The 18,756-nt window shown below is 38.3% G+C and overlaps 1 non-coding gene across 1 annotated transcript; it reads left to right on the top strand.

Moving 5' to 3' along the window:
- The first annotated feature begins 359 nt into the window (after positions 1-359).
- Positions 360-467, top strand: LOC112780734 (small nucleolar RNA R71). Its single transcript, XR_003191550.1, has one exon. It is a non-coding gene; the product is annotated as a small nucleolar RNA R71 (small nucleolar RNA).
- The last annotated feature ends 18,289 nt before the right edge of the window (positions 468-18,756 follow it).

The raw sequence follows: 18,756 nt of genomic DNA, 5'->3' as shown, positions 1-18,756 counted from the left end.
TTCTCAGGATCATAAGCTTCTTCTTCAGAAGATGCCTCTTGAGTACTGTTGGATGCAGCTTGCATTCCATGCAGACTCTGAGAGATCATATTGACTTGCTGAGTCAATATTTTATTCTGAGCCAATATGGCATTCAGAGTATCAACTTCAAGAACTCCCTTCTTCATAGGCGTCCCATTACTCACAGGATTCCTTTCAGAAGTGTACATGAACTGGTTATTAGCAACCATGTCAATGAGTTCTTGAGCTTCTGCAGGCATTTTCTTTAGGTGAATGGATCCACCTGCAGAAGTGTCCAGTGACATCTTTGATAGCTCAGATAAACCATCATAGAATATATCCAGGATGGTCCATTCTGAAAGCATGTCAGAAGGACACTTTTTGGTCAACTGTTTGTATCTTTCCCAAGCTTCATAGAGGGATTCACCTTCTTTCTGTCTGAAGGTTTGAACATCAGCTCTAAGCTTGCTCAACTTTTGAGGAGGAAAGTACTTGGCTAAGAAAGCCATGACCAGCTTATCCCAAGAGTTCAGGCTGTCTTTGGGTTGAGAATCCAACCATAATCTAGCTCTGTCTCTTACAGCAAAAGGGAAAAGCATGAGCCTGTAGACTTCAGGATCTACTCCATTAGTCTTAACAGTATCACATATCTGCAAGAATTCAGTTAAGAACTGAAAAGGATCTTCAGATGGAAGTCCATGAAACTTGCAGTTCTACTGCATCAGAGAAACTAATTGAGGTTTCAGCTCAAAGTTGTTTGCTCCAATGGCAGGAATGGAGATGCTTCTTCCATGTAAATTGGAATTAGGTGCAGTAAAGTCACCAAGCATCTTCCTTACATTATTATTATTTTCGGCTGCCATCTCCTCTTCCTGTTCGAAAATTTCTGAAAGGTTATCTCTGGATTGTTGTATTTTAGCTTCTCTTAATTTTCTCTTCAGAGTCCTTTCAGGTTCTGGATCTGCTTCCACAAGAATGTTCTTATCCTTGCTCCTGCTCATATGACAAAGAAGAGGGCACAGAAAAATAATAATAATAATAATAATAATAGAGATCCTTTATACCACAGTATAGGGATCCCTGTGTGAGTAGAAGAAGAGGGGGAGACAAAGAATGTAATATAATGGAAGAAACACAACTGTGAGGAGGCTAGAGATGTGAGATGAGATGTTAGGATATGAATGAATAAATAGAATAAGATGGGGGAGGGATAATTTTTGAAAAATATTTTTGAAAAAGAGTTAGTGATTTTCGAAAATGGTTTTTGAAAAATGTTAGCAATTTTTGAAAATTAAGATAAAAAATAAAATAATTAATAAATTAAAAAGAAATTTTGAAAAAGGAGGAAGATATTTTCGAAAATTAGAGAGAGAGAGTTAGTTAGGTAGTTTTGAAAAGGTTAAGAAACAAACAAAAAGTTAGTTAGTTAGTTGAAACAAATTTTGAAAAGATAGGAAGTTAGGAAGTTAGAGAAGATATTTTGAAACCAACTTTTTGAAAAAGATAAGATAGGAAGATATTTTGAAAAGATATGATTGAAATTAGTTTTGAAAAAGATTTGATTTTTAAAATCTCAATTAATGACTTGATTCATAAGAAATCACAAGATATGATTCTAGAACTTAAAGTTTGAATCTTTCTTAACAAGCAAGTAACAAACTTCAATTTTTTGAATCAAAACATTAATTGATATTGTTATTTTCGAAAATTTGTGATAAAAATAAGAAAAAGATTTTTGAAAAATATTTTCAGAATTTTCGAAAATATCAAGAATTTTGAAAAAGATTTGATTTTTGAAAAAGATTTTGAAAAAGATAAGATTTTCAAATTGAAAATTTGATTTGACTCATGAGAAACAATTTGATTTTAAAAATTTTTGAAAAAGTCAATCCAAATTTTTGAATTTGATGAGAGAAAAAGGGAAAGATATTTTTTTGATTTTTGAAATTTTTATGAAAAACATGAAAATTATGCAATGCATGAAATTTTTAGATCAAAACAATGAATGCATGCAAGAATGCTATGAATGTCAAGATGAACACCAAGAACACTATGAATGTCAAGATGAACATCATAGACACAATTTTGAAAAATTTTTTAATGCAAGGAAAGCATGCAAGACACCAAACCTAGAAATCTTTAATGCTTACGCACTAAGAATTCAAGAATGCATATGATAAACATGAAAAGACACAAAACAAAAAATCATCAAGATCAAACAAGAAGACTTACCAAGAACAACTTGAAGATCATGAAGAACACTATGAATGCATGAATTTTCGAAAAATGCAAGATGCACATGCAAATGACACCAAACTTATAACATGACTCAAGACTCAAACAAGAAACAGAAAAATATTTTTTGATTTTTATGATTTTCTAAATTTTTTTGGATTTTTTTTTCGAAAATTATATGAAAAAGAAAAAATAAGGATTCCAAAATTTTTAATATGAATTCCAGGAATCTTGCATTCTTAGTCTAAAGCTTCAGTCCAGGAATTAGACATGGCTCACTAGCCAGCCAAGCTTCCAAAGAAAGCTCCAGTCCAAAACACTAGACATGGCCAATGGCCAGCCAAGCTTTAGCATGTAACACCAGAGTATATTGCTCTTGATAACAAATTGCTGCTCATCATTTATCAAGTATGTAACTTACCTCTGATGGTTTGGAAGCCTCAGTCCAAAAGAATTTAGACATGGCTTTACAGCCAGCCAGGCTTCACATGCTTCATGAAACACTAGAATTCATTCTTAAAAATCTTGAATAAAATTTTTTAAACCATTTTTATTTTTTTCGAAAACAGATGAGAGATTTTTGAAAATATTTTTGAAAGATTTTTGAAAACAAAACGAAAAGAAAATTACCTAATCTGAGCAACAAGATGAGCTGTCAGTTGTCCAAACTCAAACAATCCCCGGCAACGGCGCCAAAAACTTGGTGCACGAAATTGTGATGTCCAGGCTCGAACAATCCCTGGCAACGTGAGCAACTTGGTACGCGTAATCGTGATTACACTTTAATTATGTAAAATTCATGGCTCTTTCTTTCCCTGGCAATGGCGCCAAGAACATGGTGCCAATACCATGGTTCACAACTTCGATACAACAACCAGCAAGTGCACTGGGTCGTCCAAGTTATACCTTACGTGAGTAAGGGTCGAATCCCACGGAGATTGTTGGTATGAAGCAAGCTATGGTCACCTTGTAAATCTCAATCAGGCAGATATAAAGTGATAAGGGTGTTTTCAAATAATAAATAAAAGAAGGGATAGAAATACTTATGTAATTCATTGGTAGGAATTTCAGATAAGCGAATGGAGATGCTTTTCGTTCCTCTGAACCTCTGCTTTCCTGCTGTCTTCATCCAATCAGTCTTACTCCTTTCCATGGCTGGCTTTATGTGATACATCACCATTGTCAATGGCTACTTTCGGTCATCTCTCGGGAAAATGATCCAATGTCCTGTCACGGCACGGCTAATCGTCTGGAGGCATCACCCTTGTCAATGGCTTCATCTTATCCTCTCAGTGAATAATATGCTCACGCACCCTGTCACGGCACGGCTATTCATCTGTCGGTTCTCGATCATGCTGGAATAGGATTTACTATCCTTTTGCGTCTGTCACTAACGCCCTGCAATCGCGAGTTAGGAGCTCGTCACAGTCATTCAATCATTGAATCCTACTCGGAATACCACAGACAAGGTTTAGACTTTCCGGATTCTCTTGAATGCCGCCATCATTCTAGCTTACGCCACGAAGATTATGGTTAGGAGATCTAAGAGATACTCATTCTAGCTTAATTCATGTAGAACAGAAGTGTTTGTCAGGCACGCATTCATAAGGGAGAAGGATGATGAGCGTCACACATAATCATCACCTTCAGTACGTTCTTGGGTGCGAATGGATATCTTAGAAGCGAAATAAGAAGAATTGAATAGAAAACAGTAGTACTTTGCATTAATCTTTGAGGAACAGCAGAGCTCCACACCTTAATCTATGGAGTGTAGAAACTCTACCGTTAAAAATACATAAGTGAAGGTCCAGGCATGGTCGAGATGGCCAGCCCTCTAAAACGTGATCAAAGGATCATAAGGTAATCCAAAGATGCCTAATACAATAGTAAAAGGTCCTATTTATAATAAACTAGCTACTAGGGTTTACATGAGTAAGTAATTGATGTATAAATCCACTTTCTGGGCCCACTTGGTGTGTGTTTGGGCTGAGCCTGAGTGTTGCACATGTAGAGGTCCTTCTTGGAGTTGAACGCCAGCTTTTGTGCCAGTTTGGGCGTTCAACTCTGGTTTTGGCTCCTTTTCTGGCGTTGGACGCTAGATTTGGGTAGAAAGCTGGCGTTGAACGCCAGTTTACGTCGTCAATTCTTGGCCAAAGTATGGACTATTATATATTGCTGGAAAGCCCTGGATGTCTACTTTCCAACGCAATTAGAAACGCGCCATTTCGAGTTCTGTACCTCCAGAAAATCCATTTTGAGTGCAGAGAGGTCAGAATCCAACAGCATCAGCAGTCCTTCTTCAACCTCTGAATCTGATTTCTGCTCAAGTGCCTCAATTTCAGCCAGAAAATACCTGAAATCACAGAAAAACACACAAACTCATAGTAAAGTCCAGAAATGTGAATTTAACATAAAAACTAATGAAAACATCCCTAAAAGTAACTAGATCCTACTAAAAACATACTAAAAACAATGTCAAAAAGCGTATAAATTATCCGCTCATCAATATGTTAGGTTGAAGCTTGGGTTAATTAAAGATTCAATTTGTAAGCTTACTTAGCCATATATGTATCCTTACCCTTACCTTGGCCCCATTACAACCTTGGAAAGACCTCATGATGTTTGCATTGGTATATTAATATTGTTGATTGGTTAGGTGAAGAACAAAAATTAGAAAGCATGATTAGAGAAGCATAGAGTGATTGCCCTATACACTAGAGAGATTAGAGCATACATACATCATCAGTAAGGGTTCAATGCTTAAATTCTATGTTCCCTGCTTTCATGAGCTACCTTCTTGCATTTTTATCTGTTCTTACTGTATAAGAATTGAATTAGTGGAGTTTGATTTGTGATTGTCTTGAAGAGCCTATTTACTTTTGATCAAGTAGACAAGAATCATATAGTTGCATTCATAATATAGGTTGCATTGCATTGCATGAGTTTTACATGTTTCTACTCATTTATTTTATCTCCTTCAAATAAGCATGAGGACATGCTAATGTTTAAGTGTGGGGAGGTTGATAAACCACTATTTTATGGTTTATATTGTGTTTAATTATATGGTTTTATCAATTCTTTACCCACTTATTCATATGATTAGCATGCATTTATAATTCTTTCCCAAAATTATTCCATGATTGAAAATTTGCTTCCTAGGGATTTTTAATTATGTATTTTAATTCTCCTTTATTCCATTCGATGCCGTGATCTGTGTGTTAAGTGTTTTAGGCTTTATAGAGCATGAATGACTTGGAGATTGGAAAGGAAGCTTGCAAAAGTGGAAGGAACACAAGAAATGGAGGAGATGACCAGCGATAAGTGATGCAAACGCATGGCTCACGCGACCGCGCGGATCAGAATTGCACAAGTGATGCGGAGGCGTGGACGACGCGCACGCGTGGCAAGGCAAAACGCCGGATGACGCGTCCGCATGAATGACGTGATCGCGTAACACGCGCGATCAGCAGAATATGCAGAATTCGTTGGGGGCGATTTTGGGCCCTGTTTTGACACAGTTTTTGGCCCAGAAAAGCAAACTAGAGCCAGGGAACATGGAGAACATTCATTGCAGAGAATTCTCAGTTTTAGATCTAGTTTTTACTCCTCCTCTAGGTTTTCTCTCTACACATTCATAGTTCTTAGGATTTTACTTTTATTGCTTTTCGCATTGGGATATTGAGAAGAGTTATTACCTCAGCAAGACTTCGTCATTCTCGTTTGTTTTCTTTACCTGTCTCTTACTCTTCCATGACCTTTGTTTACTCAGAATTATTATTGGATTATTTTTAGAATTTATTAATACAAGAACTATTTTTATTTCTAATTGATCCCTTTGATTATTATTTATCATGTCTTTCTATATTTCCCTTTCCCTTTCATACTCCTAATATTTTAATTAAAATTTTGTGACAACCCTTCTAAATTGATAAGCGGATTTCTGGTTAGTTAAGAACTGTACTTGCAACGTATTTCTTATAATAATTTCTTAACTCACCAATTTTCGCCACGTCACCTACCTGTACTGATGATGCTAACACTGTTGTCCCCTTTGTTCGAAATAATATTATCTGTCATTTTGGATCACCACGAGCAATCATGAGTGATCAACACACTCACTTTTGTAACAGGAGATTAACAGGTCTACTGATGCACGGAAAACTTGTCTCTCAACAAATCTCCTTTCGGCAAGTGTACCGAATTGTCGTCAAGTAAAACTCACAATAGAGTGAGGTCGAATCCCACAGAGATTAACGGATTAAGCAATCAATGGTTAATTAATTATCCTAGTTAGACGATTCAGATTTGGATGTGATAAGTAACAAGGAAATGTAAATTGACAGAAAAGTAAAGAAAGTAATAAAGTGCAGAAAAGTAAAATGACAAGAAAAGTAAATGTAAGAACTAAAAATAAAATGAACATTGGGATCAATTACAATCCTCCGGATCATGTTCATTCTCATCTCTTCCTGAATCAATGCACTCATTGATCTCCTTGGCAATCTTAAGTGATTGAATTACAATTTCTTGTAATTCAATCTCTCAAATCTTGATCAATAGCCAATTCCTTGGTCAATTGCTCATGAGAAGAGATGAAGTATGGTCACTAATTATACCACATGCATTTCCCAAATCAAGTGTTGAGAGGATTATAGTCACATATCCATCCAAACCCAATTTGGTCCAGCATGAGAAAGCAATTCTAGCTTGATCTCTTCATTCCTCTTTCAAGGTTCAGAAGAGATCCAAGTATGAATAGCTTCTTTTCCAAGATAACTACCCAATTGGATGAAGACCGAAAGCCTTCAAGTAAAATCAAGAGAAAAGAAAGAAGAAGAAGAATAAGAACTACAATTGATCACAATAGAGCTCTCTAACCCAATGTAAAGAGTTAGTTGATCATTGCTCTACAAAAATAGAAAAGAAAGAAAGTGCAGAAAAGTAAAGATGAAGATAAATACTGAAAATAAAACTTCAAAATTCATAAATGAAAAGTACAAAGAAAGAAAAGGAAAAGTGTGTGAGGGAAGGGAGTTCGAAGACCCCTCTTCAATCCCCTAATTCCCCTATTCTTTCCGGGCTTCCTTTCAGTGTAAAGACTAAGGCCTTTATATAGGATCTCCTAAATTACAAAATGAAATTAAAAGCAAATTACAATTAAATGAAAATTCCTATTCTAGATGCTTCTTGTGGCCTTGATTGGTTGACAATTGTGGGCCTGCTTGCTTGAGCTTGGAAGTGGACATGAGAGAGAAGTGAGTTAAGTTGAGGTCCAGATGCTAAAGTTAGTGCTAAAGTTAGCCACACTAACGCTACAAGTGTGGCGTTAGTGCTAAAGTTATTGTGGCTAACGTTGCACTTGCTGCCCAGTTGGTGTTTTTGGGGCTGAAAACATGCCTCTTGTTTGTGCTCAAATTTCATGCCCACTATAGAGTATTATATATCGTTGGAAAGCTCTAAATGTCAGCTTTCTAACGCAACTAGAATCACCTCAATTAGACCTCTGTAGCTCGAGTTATGCTCCTTTGAAGTGGACATGGTCGCTGGCATATATGCCAACGTTACTGGAAATGTTGATTGCCAATAACGCTAGCGATTTCCCATTTCTGAAGCTCAAACTTAGTGTCCACCCCATACTATTATATATCGTTGGAAATCCCTGGATGTCTACTTTCCAATGCCTTTGGAAGAGCATCATTTGGAGCTCTACAACTCGAGTTACACTTCTTGGAAGGTGAAGAGGTCAGTTGGCCTAAATACAGCCTGATACCATGTTCATTATTGCACTTTCGGGGCAGGTTTTCTCCCTTAAATTTAGTGTCAACCATGTATTACCATATATGCTTGGAAAGCTCTGGAATCCTACTTTTCAATGCCACTGGAATCACCTCATTTGGAGCTTTGTGGCTCAAGTTATGCGTGTTTGAAGAAGGCATGGTTAGGCTGCCAGGTGGGACTTTTGCCCACGTTAACTACCATGTTAACTAAGTTAACGTGGGAGTTAACGTGGCTTATTGGGGGCTTGTGAGTTCACTCCAACATTAGTGAGAATGTTTGGTGTCACTAACATTGTCGATCACCACCTTTCTCCACGTTAGCTTCCATGTTAACTAAGTTAATGTGGGAGTTAACGTGGCTTTGTTGTAACTTGGGCCAACGTTAGTGACAATGTTGAATGTCACTAACGTTGGCTTTCCCCCTTTCTTCTTAACGTTAGAGGCCACGTTAACTAAGTTAACGTGGCAACTAACGTGTCCACTTATGAGCTTGGTCCAACGTTAGTGATAATGTTAAGTGCCACTAACGTTGGCTCCATTTCCTTTCTTCAAAGTTAATGCCACTAACTTTTTCCACTAACGTTGGGGCTTTCCTTCCTTCCACGTTAGTGCCTACGTTAGTATAACTAACGTAGCCACTAATGTGGCTCTTCTCTTCTTCTTTTGGCCTGAAATCAATCAAACAACGTGCATCAAAGTCTTGCTCTTAATCATGGATCATGCATCATCCAATTTATCATATAATTCATGCAAAATCCTGATGAAATCATGTAAAATGCACAATGTATGCTTGAATCAAGATGTAAGTGAATATCCACCCAAAACTATCTTATTTCCTAAGAAAATGCATGAAACTACCTTAAAAATAGTAAAGAAAAGGTCAGTGAAACTGGCCAAGATGCCCTGGCATCATCTACTAAAGAAACGTGGCATTGTTCACAAGGTGGCGACGGCTTACCATCCCCAGACCAATGGACAAGCTGAGCTGTCTAACAGAGAGATAAAGCATATCCTGAAGAAGGTCGTCATGCCTCATAGAAAAGATTGGAGTACCAGGCTTACAGATGCGCTTTGGTCTTATCGGACAGCGTACAAGACACCAATCGGAATGAGTCCCTTCCGCCTAGTCTATGGAAAGACTTGTCACCTCCCAGGGGAGGTGGAGCACAAAGCTTTCTGGGCGGTACAGGAATGTAACATGGGATTGGAGAGAGCCGGAGCTGAAAGGAAGTTGCAATTACAGGAATTAGAGAACCTTTGCCTATAAGCATATGAGAACTCCATGCTATACAAAGAGAGGGTGAGGGTTGTGCATGACAAGAATATCAAGCAAAGAGAATTTAGACCTGGGGAGTTAGTTCTCCTTTACAACTCAAGGCTGAGACTCATGCCAGGCAAGTTGCGATCAAGATGGGAAGGCCCTACCGGGTTGAAAAGGCAGAGCCATATGGCGTCTTCCACCTGAGTCATCCTTCAAGTTCTAAATTCATCAAAGTCAATGGCCACCGCTAAAAGCTGTATCATGGTGAGAAGATGAATCACAACAAGGAGCTGGAGATTTTACTCTTGGAGGATCCACCAACAGAAGGAGACTGAGCTTGTCGACCGTTCAACCTAAGGACGTTAAAGAAAAGTGATAGGTGGGAGACAACCCACCATGGTACGATCTTTCATTTTATTCTTATTTTTATCTTATTTTTATCAGTGTTACTTTATAAATTCTTCATAATCACCTGTATTCTACATAAAAAAGGGGGCATTCGACGCGCAAGCGTCTATGACACGTACGCGTCATGCGTGAATGCGAAAACTATTGAGTTTGAACAGACAGTTGCGCAGGAGTGGCGCAGGAAGCGTGTTTTGCGCGTAAGCAAGCCCACGCGTACGCGTATCTCATGCGTGGGTGTCGCTTGCGCTTTTAGCAGCCCACGCATAAGCGTTCTTGACGCGCACGCGTGGCCCTAGAAATCGGCGTAAATTGGTATTTGAACAGAGAGTTGTGATGACCTCGCGCTGGAACTGTGCTAGACGCACAAATTCACCCACGCGTATGCGTCCCTGACGCGTACGCGTGAGTTTCACTTCATGGACATCCACGCGTGCGCGTGCCTGACGCGCACGCGTCATATGTCATTTTGGCCCTAGTGCATTTCTAACCCGAGAGTTGTGAGTGCGCGCGGCTGACTTCGCGTGGCTTGCACGACCAATGGCACGCGTACGCGTGCCAGACCCTTACGCGTCCACTTCAATTTTGTGCAACCTACGCGTACGCGTACGTTCGCCTGCACCACCTTACTCAAACCAATATGCCGCCCCGATTTCAGTTTTCCCCTATCTAATCCTAATTTCCATTCTTCTTTCTTCTTCCTTCTTTCCCCTCTTCCTCCTTCTTACTTCCTACTCATTTCTTCTTCCCTTTTTCATCTTCTTACTCATGTTTCTTTTCTTCCTCTCCTCTACTCTCTCCTTCTTCTTATATTTATTGTATTTAATTATTTTTCTTTCTTCTCAATTTTATATTACCTTAGTTATTTATGGTTTCTTTTTCATGCATTTTTATGTTGGTGTTGGAGCTTTATTTGGGTATTACTTTATTATAATTGAGCTTGTGGATGTTATGAGGAGTGATTTGACAATTGACATTTAATTTTGGGTCTCATATACACTTGGATTCATTATTCTACTTTCTATTTTAACTTGCACACCAAGTGTTTGTGAAAAAGCTCTTATGGCATTTTGAATTCTATTTTATTTTACTCTCACACTTTAATGCCTCTCTTTTTTCACAACACTTGCAACCCACATGTATTGGGATTATCGTTCACAATTGTCATCATACAAGTGCTCTTTAATTTGATACATTTAATAATTAATGCTTGAATTATGCTTCTCATGCCTATTACTTGCATGCTTTTAACCCTCTTGCATCTAATTGTTATGAATTGCCTTCATGATTTTACTTAATGTCTTCCATGCATATTGTAGCTACCATGTATAGGACATCCCTTTTCCTTTGGCATTCATTATTACTTGGACTTCCTCCCTTCCAATTGTTAGTTATCTATACTTGAAGTTAATTCTCTTTCTTCCTTCTTTAGGATGGCCACTAAAAGAGGAAAGGAAAAGGCTTCTGAAAAGCCACCGACAAGGAGAGGAACCAAGAGAGCTTCGGCTAAGGCGCCACCAGCTACAAGCGTCAAGCCGCCAACAAAGCGGGTGAAGAGGATCATTAAAGTTGATGAAGCAGAGAAAGCCTTTCCTGCACGGGACTCCACACGGTTCACTAACCGTTATTGCGAGCAGATGTTCCCCATCCTAGCTGAGAGGAACTACAATAATGAGCATCTACTCATTGTACCAACCCATTTTGTTGATTTTGTGGAGCCCCGTATCGAGAGGAGACAGTGGGGACTTTTAAGGAGGCAGCCACAGGAGGCCAACCTACGATGGGTAGTTGAATTCTACTCCAACTTCTACTCACCTACCCTGCAGACTGTCTATGTTCATCAACAGTAAGTCCCTGTTTCCGAGGGTGCCATACAGAGAGCACTGGATATTCCACCTAGCCCAGAGAGATTTGATGCATATCAAGAGGCCCAGCTTAAGCGCCAGATGTATCAGTTTGACTGGGATAGCGTCCTTGGAGTTATAGCCCAACCTGGCAACACCTGGATCTACGGGCAACATTGGTCAAAACCCAAGAACATCTCAGCCCAATCACTTACCTTGGAGGCTCGCGTGTCGGCACAGATTATGTCCCACTATATCTTTCCGAGAACTCAGGAGTCCACCTTCACAACGGACTTGGTTGTTCTCATCTGGTGCATCCTGACAGAGCAACCTCTCAACCTGCCCCGACTGATCTGGCAGGTAATAGGACACGTGCAGATTGCGGGTAACTTGCCTTTCCTCGCATTGGTTTCAGATTTAGTCTCTACAACAGGTGTTTCCTATCGGGCTGGGGACACGAAGGTCATGATCCATAGGGCCGATCAGTATGTCTCGAAAGGAAAGTACATCAGACCCCCAGTTTCTTCTGCGAGCTGGCCTCCAGGCCCATCTTTGGACACTCCTCCTTCTTCTACTCCACCATCATCCACACCACAAGCACCATCCACCCATCAGATGTTCATTCAAATCCTTCAGAGGTTCGACCGGCAAGACCGGTGGATAGAGCGAATGGAGCGCTGCAACAAGCGTCGATACAACTACCTGAAGGAGCTCATTGTTAGTACTCACCCACCTCCGAAACAGAAGGACACCCCGTATTCCCCTTCACCTAGTAGCACAGGGAGCCATGACGAGCCAGACAGTGGAGGCGATGCTTTCAGCCCTACCTTGCTCCTTACTGATGGCACGGAGGACTGTGCCAAGACTTAAGTGTGGGAAGGTCAGTCCTTGACTTCTGGAGGTAATCTCTCTCTTTTAACACCAACATTTGATTTTTTCTTTTGTTAGATAGGAAAGATTGCATGGTAATAATTGCTTGAATGAATGTTTTGCTTGGTTGAAGTAATGAGTTTCACTTCAAGACCCTATCTTATAGTATTTCACTAATTCAAATTAAAATTTGTGTTAAACTTATTTGAAGATTGTAATTTGGAACATGGTTTATAGCTAAGAACACACAACCTATGAGATTTTGAGCTTAATTATATGGTTACATTATTTAACCATGATTTTTATTCCTGTGTGTTTTCTTCTCTATGATTGCAATCTATAGTTTGTTCCATTCTATATGTCCATTGTTTAGTGTATCTACATGCTTACATATGATTGACCTTTATTAGCTCACTTATCCTAAATAGCCTACTATTTTATTCACCTTTGATTGCCACTTTGAGCCTTTTAATCCCCATTTGAATATTTGGTTAGCTTAAGATAGAGATTGTGTGTCAACTAAGTGTGGGGAATTATGGAAACTTGGGTTGATGAGAAAGTGTTATGTTCTATTGACAAAAATATCAGGAATTTGGGTGCTTACTCATGTGAAAAAAAAGAATTTTGAAAAAAAAAACATACGCATTGATTTATTATGCTTTCATATATATATATATATATATATATATATATATAAGAAATAAATAAATAGGGGATAAAATCACCCCAATGCTAAGTTTAATAAAAAGATCAATGCATATGTGATGGAATTAAAAAAAAAAATTGATACATGAGTTTGTGATGCAAAAGTGGGATTTTTGGGTAGCTAGGCATGATTTTAGAATTATATAGAGTGTGTGTGTTGGGTGCGAACTTAGATTAGTCAAAGATTCATATTATAGCTCACTTGGCCATACATATATCCTCACCCTTATCTTAGCCCTATTACAACCTTGAAAAGACCTCATGATGTTTGCATTTGTACACTAAATATTTGTTGATTGGTTAGATGAAGAACAGAGTTTTAGAAAGCATGACTAGAGAAGAGTAAAATGGATTAACCCTAGACACTTGAGCGATTAGAGTGCATATACACTTCCAGTGAGGGTTCAATGCTTGATTCTATGTTCCCTACTTTCATGAGCTATCTTCTTACAAGTTTACTTGTCTTTTATTGTGTGATTTGAATTAGTGGAATCTGATTTATGTTTGTCTTGGAGAACTTGTTTATTTTTAACCAAGTAGGCAAAAAACATCTTAATATATAGTTGCATTCATATACATAGGTTGCATTGCATGAGTCTTACTTTCCCCCATTCATTATTTTGGTCTCCTTGAGCTTAGCATGAGGACATGCTAATGTTTAAGTGTGGGGAGATTGATAAACCACTATTTTATGGTTTATCTTGTACTAAATTGAGTGGTTTTTATCAATTCTTTGCACACTTATTCATATAATTTGCATGGTTTTACAAATCCTTCTCAATTTGGTTTTATGATTGAAAACTTGCTTCCTAAGCCTTTAAATTGTGTATTTTTATTTCCCCTTTATACCATTCGATGCCGTGATTTGTGTGTTAAGTGTTTTCTGGCTATATAGGGCAGGAATGGCTTAGAGGATGGAGAGGAAGCTTGCAAAAATGGAAGGAAGACAAGAAATTAAATGTTTTCAGGCTATACCATTGACGCATACGCGTGCATGTGCCACGTGCAGAAATTGCAGAAGACGCTGGGGGCAATTTTGGGCTGGTTTTGGACCCAGTTTTTGGCCCAAAAACATAGACTAGAGCCAGGGGACAAGTAGAGACTCAAGACACATTCACATTCACTTAGTTTTAGTTTTATTTTTTGGGATCTTAGTGAGAAACACTACTGCTTCCTCTAGGGTTCTTCATATTCTTAGATTTTTAGTTTTATGATTTTGGATTGGATCTTGAGAGAATTACTACCTCCGTTTCAAGCCTCTATCATTACAGTTTGTTTTCTTATTTTCTTACTTATTTATCTTCCATTTAGCTTGTTCAGCGTTACATATGGATATCTTTGATTTTGGAAAGTATTAATGCAAGGGTTTTTTTTTTACATTTAAATTCATCATTTATTTGAATGTCATCTTCCCTTAATTTATTATTTCAAAAACATTGCCTTTGCTAAATTAATTTTAATTACCATGTCTCCATTCTACTATCTTTACATGTTTGCGAAAATGGCATCCATGTCAATGGAGTAGGCTCCCAACTTGACTTTCGAGTTGAATACTCAAGTGTTAATTTGTAATTGGAAGTTGTTGACTGACTCTCTAGTCACTAACTCTAATCCTTTCCTAGGAGAGGATTAGGACTTGTGAATCAGAGTTGGTTCGGTTACTTGACTTTCCTTTATTCGGTAAAGGATAACTAAGTAGAACAACAACCTCTTACTATTACACTTGGGAAAATTCAACAAGGATAGAAATTCTGATTAATCTTCTCCTAGTCAAGGCTTTTTATTTCAATTACATAAAACCTATTGTTAATTTTCATCTCTTTAATTTATAATCATTTATTTTTCCATTCTCCAACTCCAAAATTTCTCATAAAATTCCTAACCAATAAATTGTACTCTTTTGTCAACTCGTTGGGAGACGACCTGGGAATTCTACTCCCAGTATTTTATTCTTAAATTGTGACAACTCTTTCTAAATTGATAAGCGAAATTTTCGTCGATTAAGAACTGTACTTGCAACATTATTTCCATTATAAATTCTTAATTGGCAATTTTCCGCCTGTCAACCACGCAATTGGGCTCAAAACTCACATGCTTGTGTTTTTAGCTCAAAAACCATGTTCCAAAACAAATTCTTTAAGCAAGTTCAACAAATTTTTTTTTTCAAATTGGTAGGGTGCCCTAAAAATAGTTTTCTTGAAAAAGAAATCATCACCCAAACCAAGTAGTCCTAACATAAAAAGAAAGTGGTAAAAATGTGTACAAATTCTACTAACATGCACCCTAACATTCAATGCAATAACTAACTACAAAGAAAATTAAGAATTGGTGTTGACAAAAGAAAATTGTTACCAATCGAGATCGGTCGGACGACCTCCCCACACTTGAAGATTGCACCGTCCTCGGTGCATGCAAAGAAGAGCTAGGTGGACGGGTTGCTACAATTGGTGAGCTTCTTCAAAGGATTGTGCGGGTGGACTTGTTTGTTGCCCTATTTAGAAGCTTTTCCTTTTCCTCTTTTGGTGGCCAACTTAACAGGAAAGAAAAAGAAAGAAAATTAAGCCTACATCAAAGATATCAAAGCAATAGAGCATAGGCGGGGGCTAATGCCAAATAAGAGTAAGGTTCTCACTACATGTTAGCTATGCATGTAAGTGAGAGAGAAATATAGGCAAAGGGCATATCAACTAATACTTGATATAAGAGTAAAGTCAAAGCATAGGTACATGACATGAAGAGCATGTTGCATCAAGCTCAATTGACGCAAACAAGATTAGTGATAAGCATGAGAGTATTTGGTCCCATCCTAACTCAGTGATGATGAGGTACAAAAACAAAGAATAATGAATTAGGAAGGACTAAAGCACTAATCTTGTGTGTGGAGCAAATATGACCATTAATGCTAAACAGGTCACGAAGCACCAAAACAATGCAAAAAATTCTCAACAATTGAGTAAGAGAATTCAACACCATTATTAGAATAAGAGACTTAGAAAAGAAAGTAAGAATAAGCTATAAGAACAAAATTACAATGCAATGAATAAAAGTATGCATATGCAATTAACAAAAGAAAATAAAAAATAAGAAAAATAAAATTGATAAAAATAGAATTTTGAAAGGAGAGGAAGAAAGTAAGAAAGGAAGATGAGAGAAGAAGAAAGGTATAAAGAAAGAACAAAGAGAGAAGAAAGAAGAAAGAAAGAAGAAGAAAGGCGAAGAAACAAGGCGCAGAAGTGACGCGTAAGCGTCTCCCACGCGTGCGCGTGGATGGCAGGATGGACAAGCGACGTATAAGCGTCACCCACGCATACGCGTGGAACGCAGAAAGTCCAGATGGCACGTAAGCGTCACCCACGCGTACGCGTGGGTCTAGATTGTGCTAAACGCACAGTTTCAGTGCCAGTGTCGCACAACTCTCGGGTTTTAGTACCGGGAGTCCCAATATGGCATACGACGCGTACGCGTCGGCCACGCTTACGCGTGACTCGCCACTTTTTTTTTTTACATATGAAAACAGAAACAGAGCACTCTCCTAATCTACAAGAATTCTAAAACAATCAAAATTCAAATTTAACAACAAATCTTTTTAGTTTTTAAAAGATTTTCTAATACAAAACACACAAAACTTACACTTCAAGCAAAATACAACAACTATTCTAATCAAAATATGAATTTAACAAATAACCTATCAATCAAAGCAATGTATAAGAGTATAGAAAATAAGAAAAACTACCTATAATGGCAACTCAATTCATTCATTGATTATATCTACAAGAGAATGGAAAGTGGTTACCATGGTGGGGTGTCTTCCACCTAGCACTTTTAGTTTAAGTCCTTAAGTTGGACTATTGGGAGGCTCCTTGTCAAGGTCACTTATGCTTGTAGTCATCCTTGAACCTCCAAGAATGCTTACTCCTCAATTGGTTATCAGAATTTCCAACCATTTTCACCAAGCTTGGGTGAGGTTCTTCCCAAGATATGAGCTCCCAAAATTGGTCTTCATGTTGTGATCCGGGATCCCATATCTTATTTTCACACCAATCTTCTAATTGATCATCATTGTTCCATCCGGGTGGTAATTGATCTGAATTCTCAAGTACACCTCAAATTCTCCTCCTAAACCCACACAAATTAGCATTCATCCAACCATGGAACCTATGCCTTGAGGGTTCAACCTTTATGAGCCTAACATTGTTTTTCCAACCACTACACAATTCTCTCCTACTCTTAACACCACAAAGAGTTCTAAGTTGACCATCATTTTCAATCAAACCATATTCAAGTGAGAAAGTAAAGCTTAGGGAAAAGACTTTTATGCACTTGAATGTTGTGTAGGATGGACTTAGGAAGGGATATCATTAATGGTTTTGCAAGTGTCATTCCCTTATACTCTTCCTTGATTATCTCCCTCTCATAACAACTTTCCTCAACTTCTCCTTGCTCGTCAACTTCTTCTAACTCTTCATCATCATTAACCAAATCAAATTTTAGAGGTTGTGTGAAGTCCACTTCAACATCAACTTCACATCCATTGGAAGAATCCTCAACAAGGTCACCAATGTCACTTGGTATAGAGTTGTCTTCAATGACGGAGCTTGCTTCTTACTCAACCTCTTCCTCTTGGTAGCTTCCTTCCAATTCAATCTCTTCTTCATTGCTTACCAAGGGTATGAGAGGTGAGGTATCTTCTTCCTTAATCTCCATGTCAAGCTCAATGGGGGAGGATTCAATTGTACATAAGAATTCATCAATGATTGAATCCATCTCTTGATCAACCTCTTCAAAGTTTTCCACTATGATATGCCTTGGAGGTTGAACACCCTCCTTAACATCAATATCAAGATTTTTGAAAGAGGGCTCTCTAATGCTACATTCCCATGGACTTCCAACATCTCCTAGGTTTTCAACCACTCCTTCCTTTTCAATCATCTCTACCCTTTCCTCTTGTTGCACTCCTTGCTTCAACTCCTCTTTTTTCACCTTGAAGCTCTAAACTCACTCCCTCACTATGCTCCTTAATTTCTCCTCCACATTCAACAATGGAAGTGCCTTGGTCACGCAAGCTTAGGTAGGATGAGTACATGTTGCTAACGGCTTCCGCTACGATAGCAATCTTGGCTTCTATCTCCTTGAACTCCTTTTGTGTATCTTGTTTCCTTTGGATGTAAGAGCTAATATCTCTATGTTGTGCTAGCTTGAAGGCATGGAGAGACTCATCCATTGGAGGTGGTATAAGAGAGAGTTAATTTTTTGGGAGAAAGAGTTCATAATTGAAAGGTGGTTCATCTTGATAAGGATATAGAGATGGTGTATATAGAGGTGGTTCTTGGGAGTAGTTGTGTTAGAATTGTTGTGGTTCTATGTATGGTTCATATGGCTCAAAAGGTGTTGATATGGTGGATAAGGATTAGGGTCATATGGAGGTGGTTGGTGGTATGGGGCTTGTGAGTATGGTGGTTCAAAATTATGTTGAGGGAAGGGGTCATATGTATGTGGTGGTTGTGGTTGACATTCATAATGAGGGTCACAAGATACATTAGATTGGTATGCATTAGGAGTAGAATTATACCTATAAGAGACCGGAGGAGGTTGTTGCTAAGAAGGTTGATCAATCCCTTGAGGCTCCTCCCATCTTTGATTGTTCCATCCTTGATGCATA

The sequence above is a fragment of the Arachis hypogaea genome, chromosome 19, assembly GCF_003086295.3.
Source record: "Arachis hypogaea cultivar Tifrunner chromosome 19, arahy.Tifrunner.gnm2.J5K5, whole genome shotgun sequence".
Taxonomy (NCBI): Eukaryota; Viridiplantae; Streptophyta; class Magnoliopsida; order Fabales; family Fabaceae; genus Arachis; species Arachis hypogaea.
The sequence above is the reverse complement of the archived record's forward strand: the minus strand, read 5'-3'. Positions and strand labels throughout refer to the sequence as shown.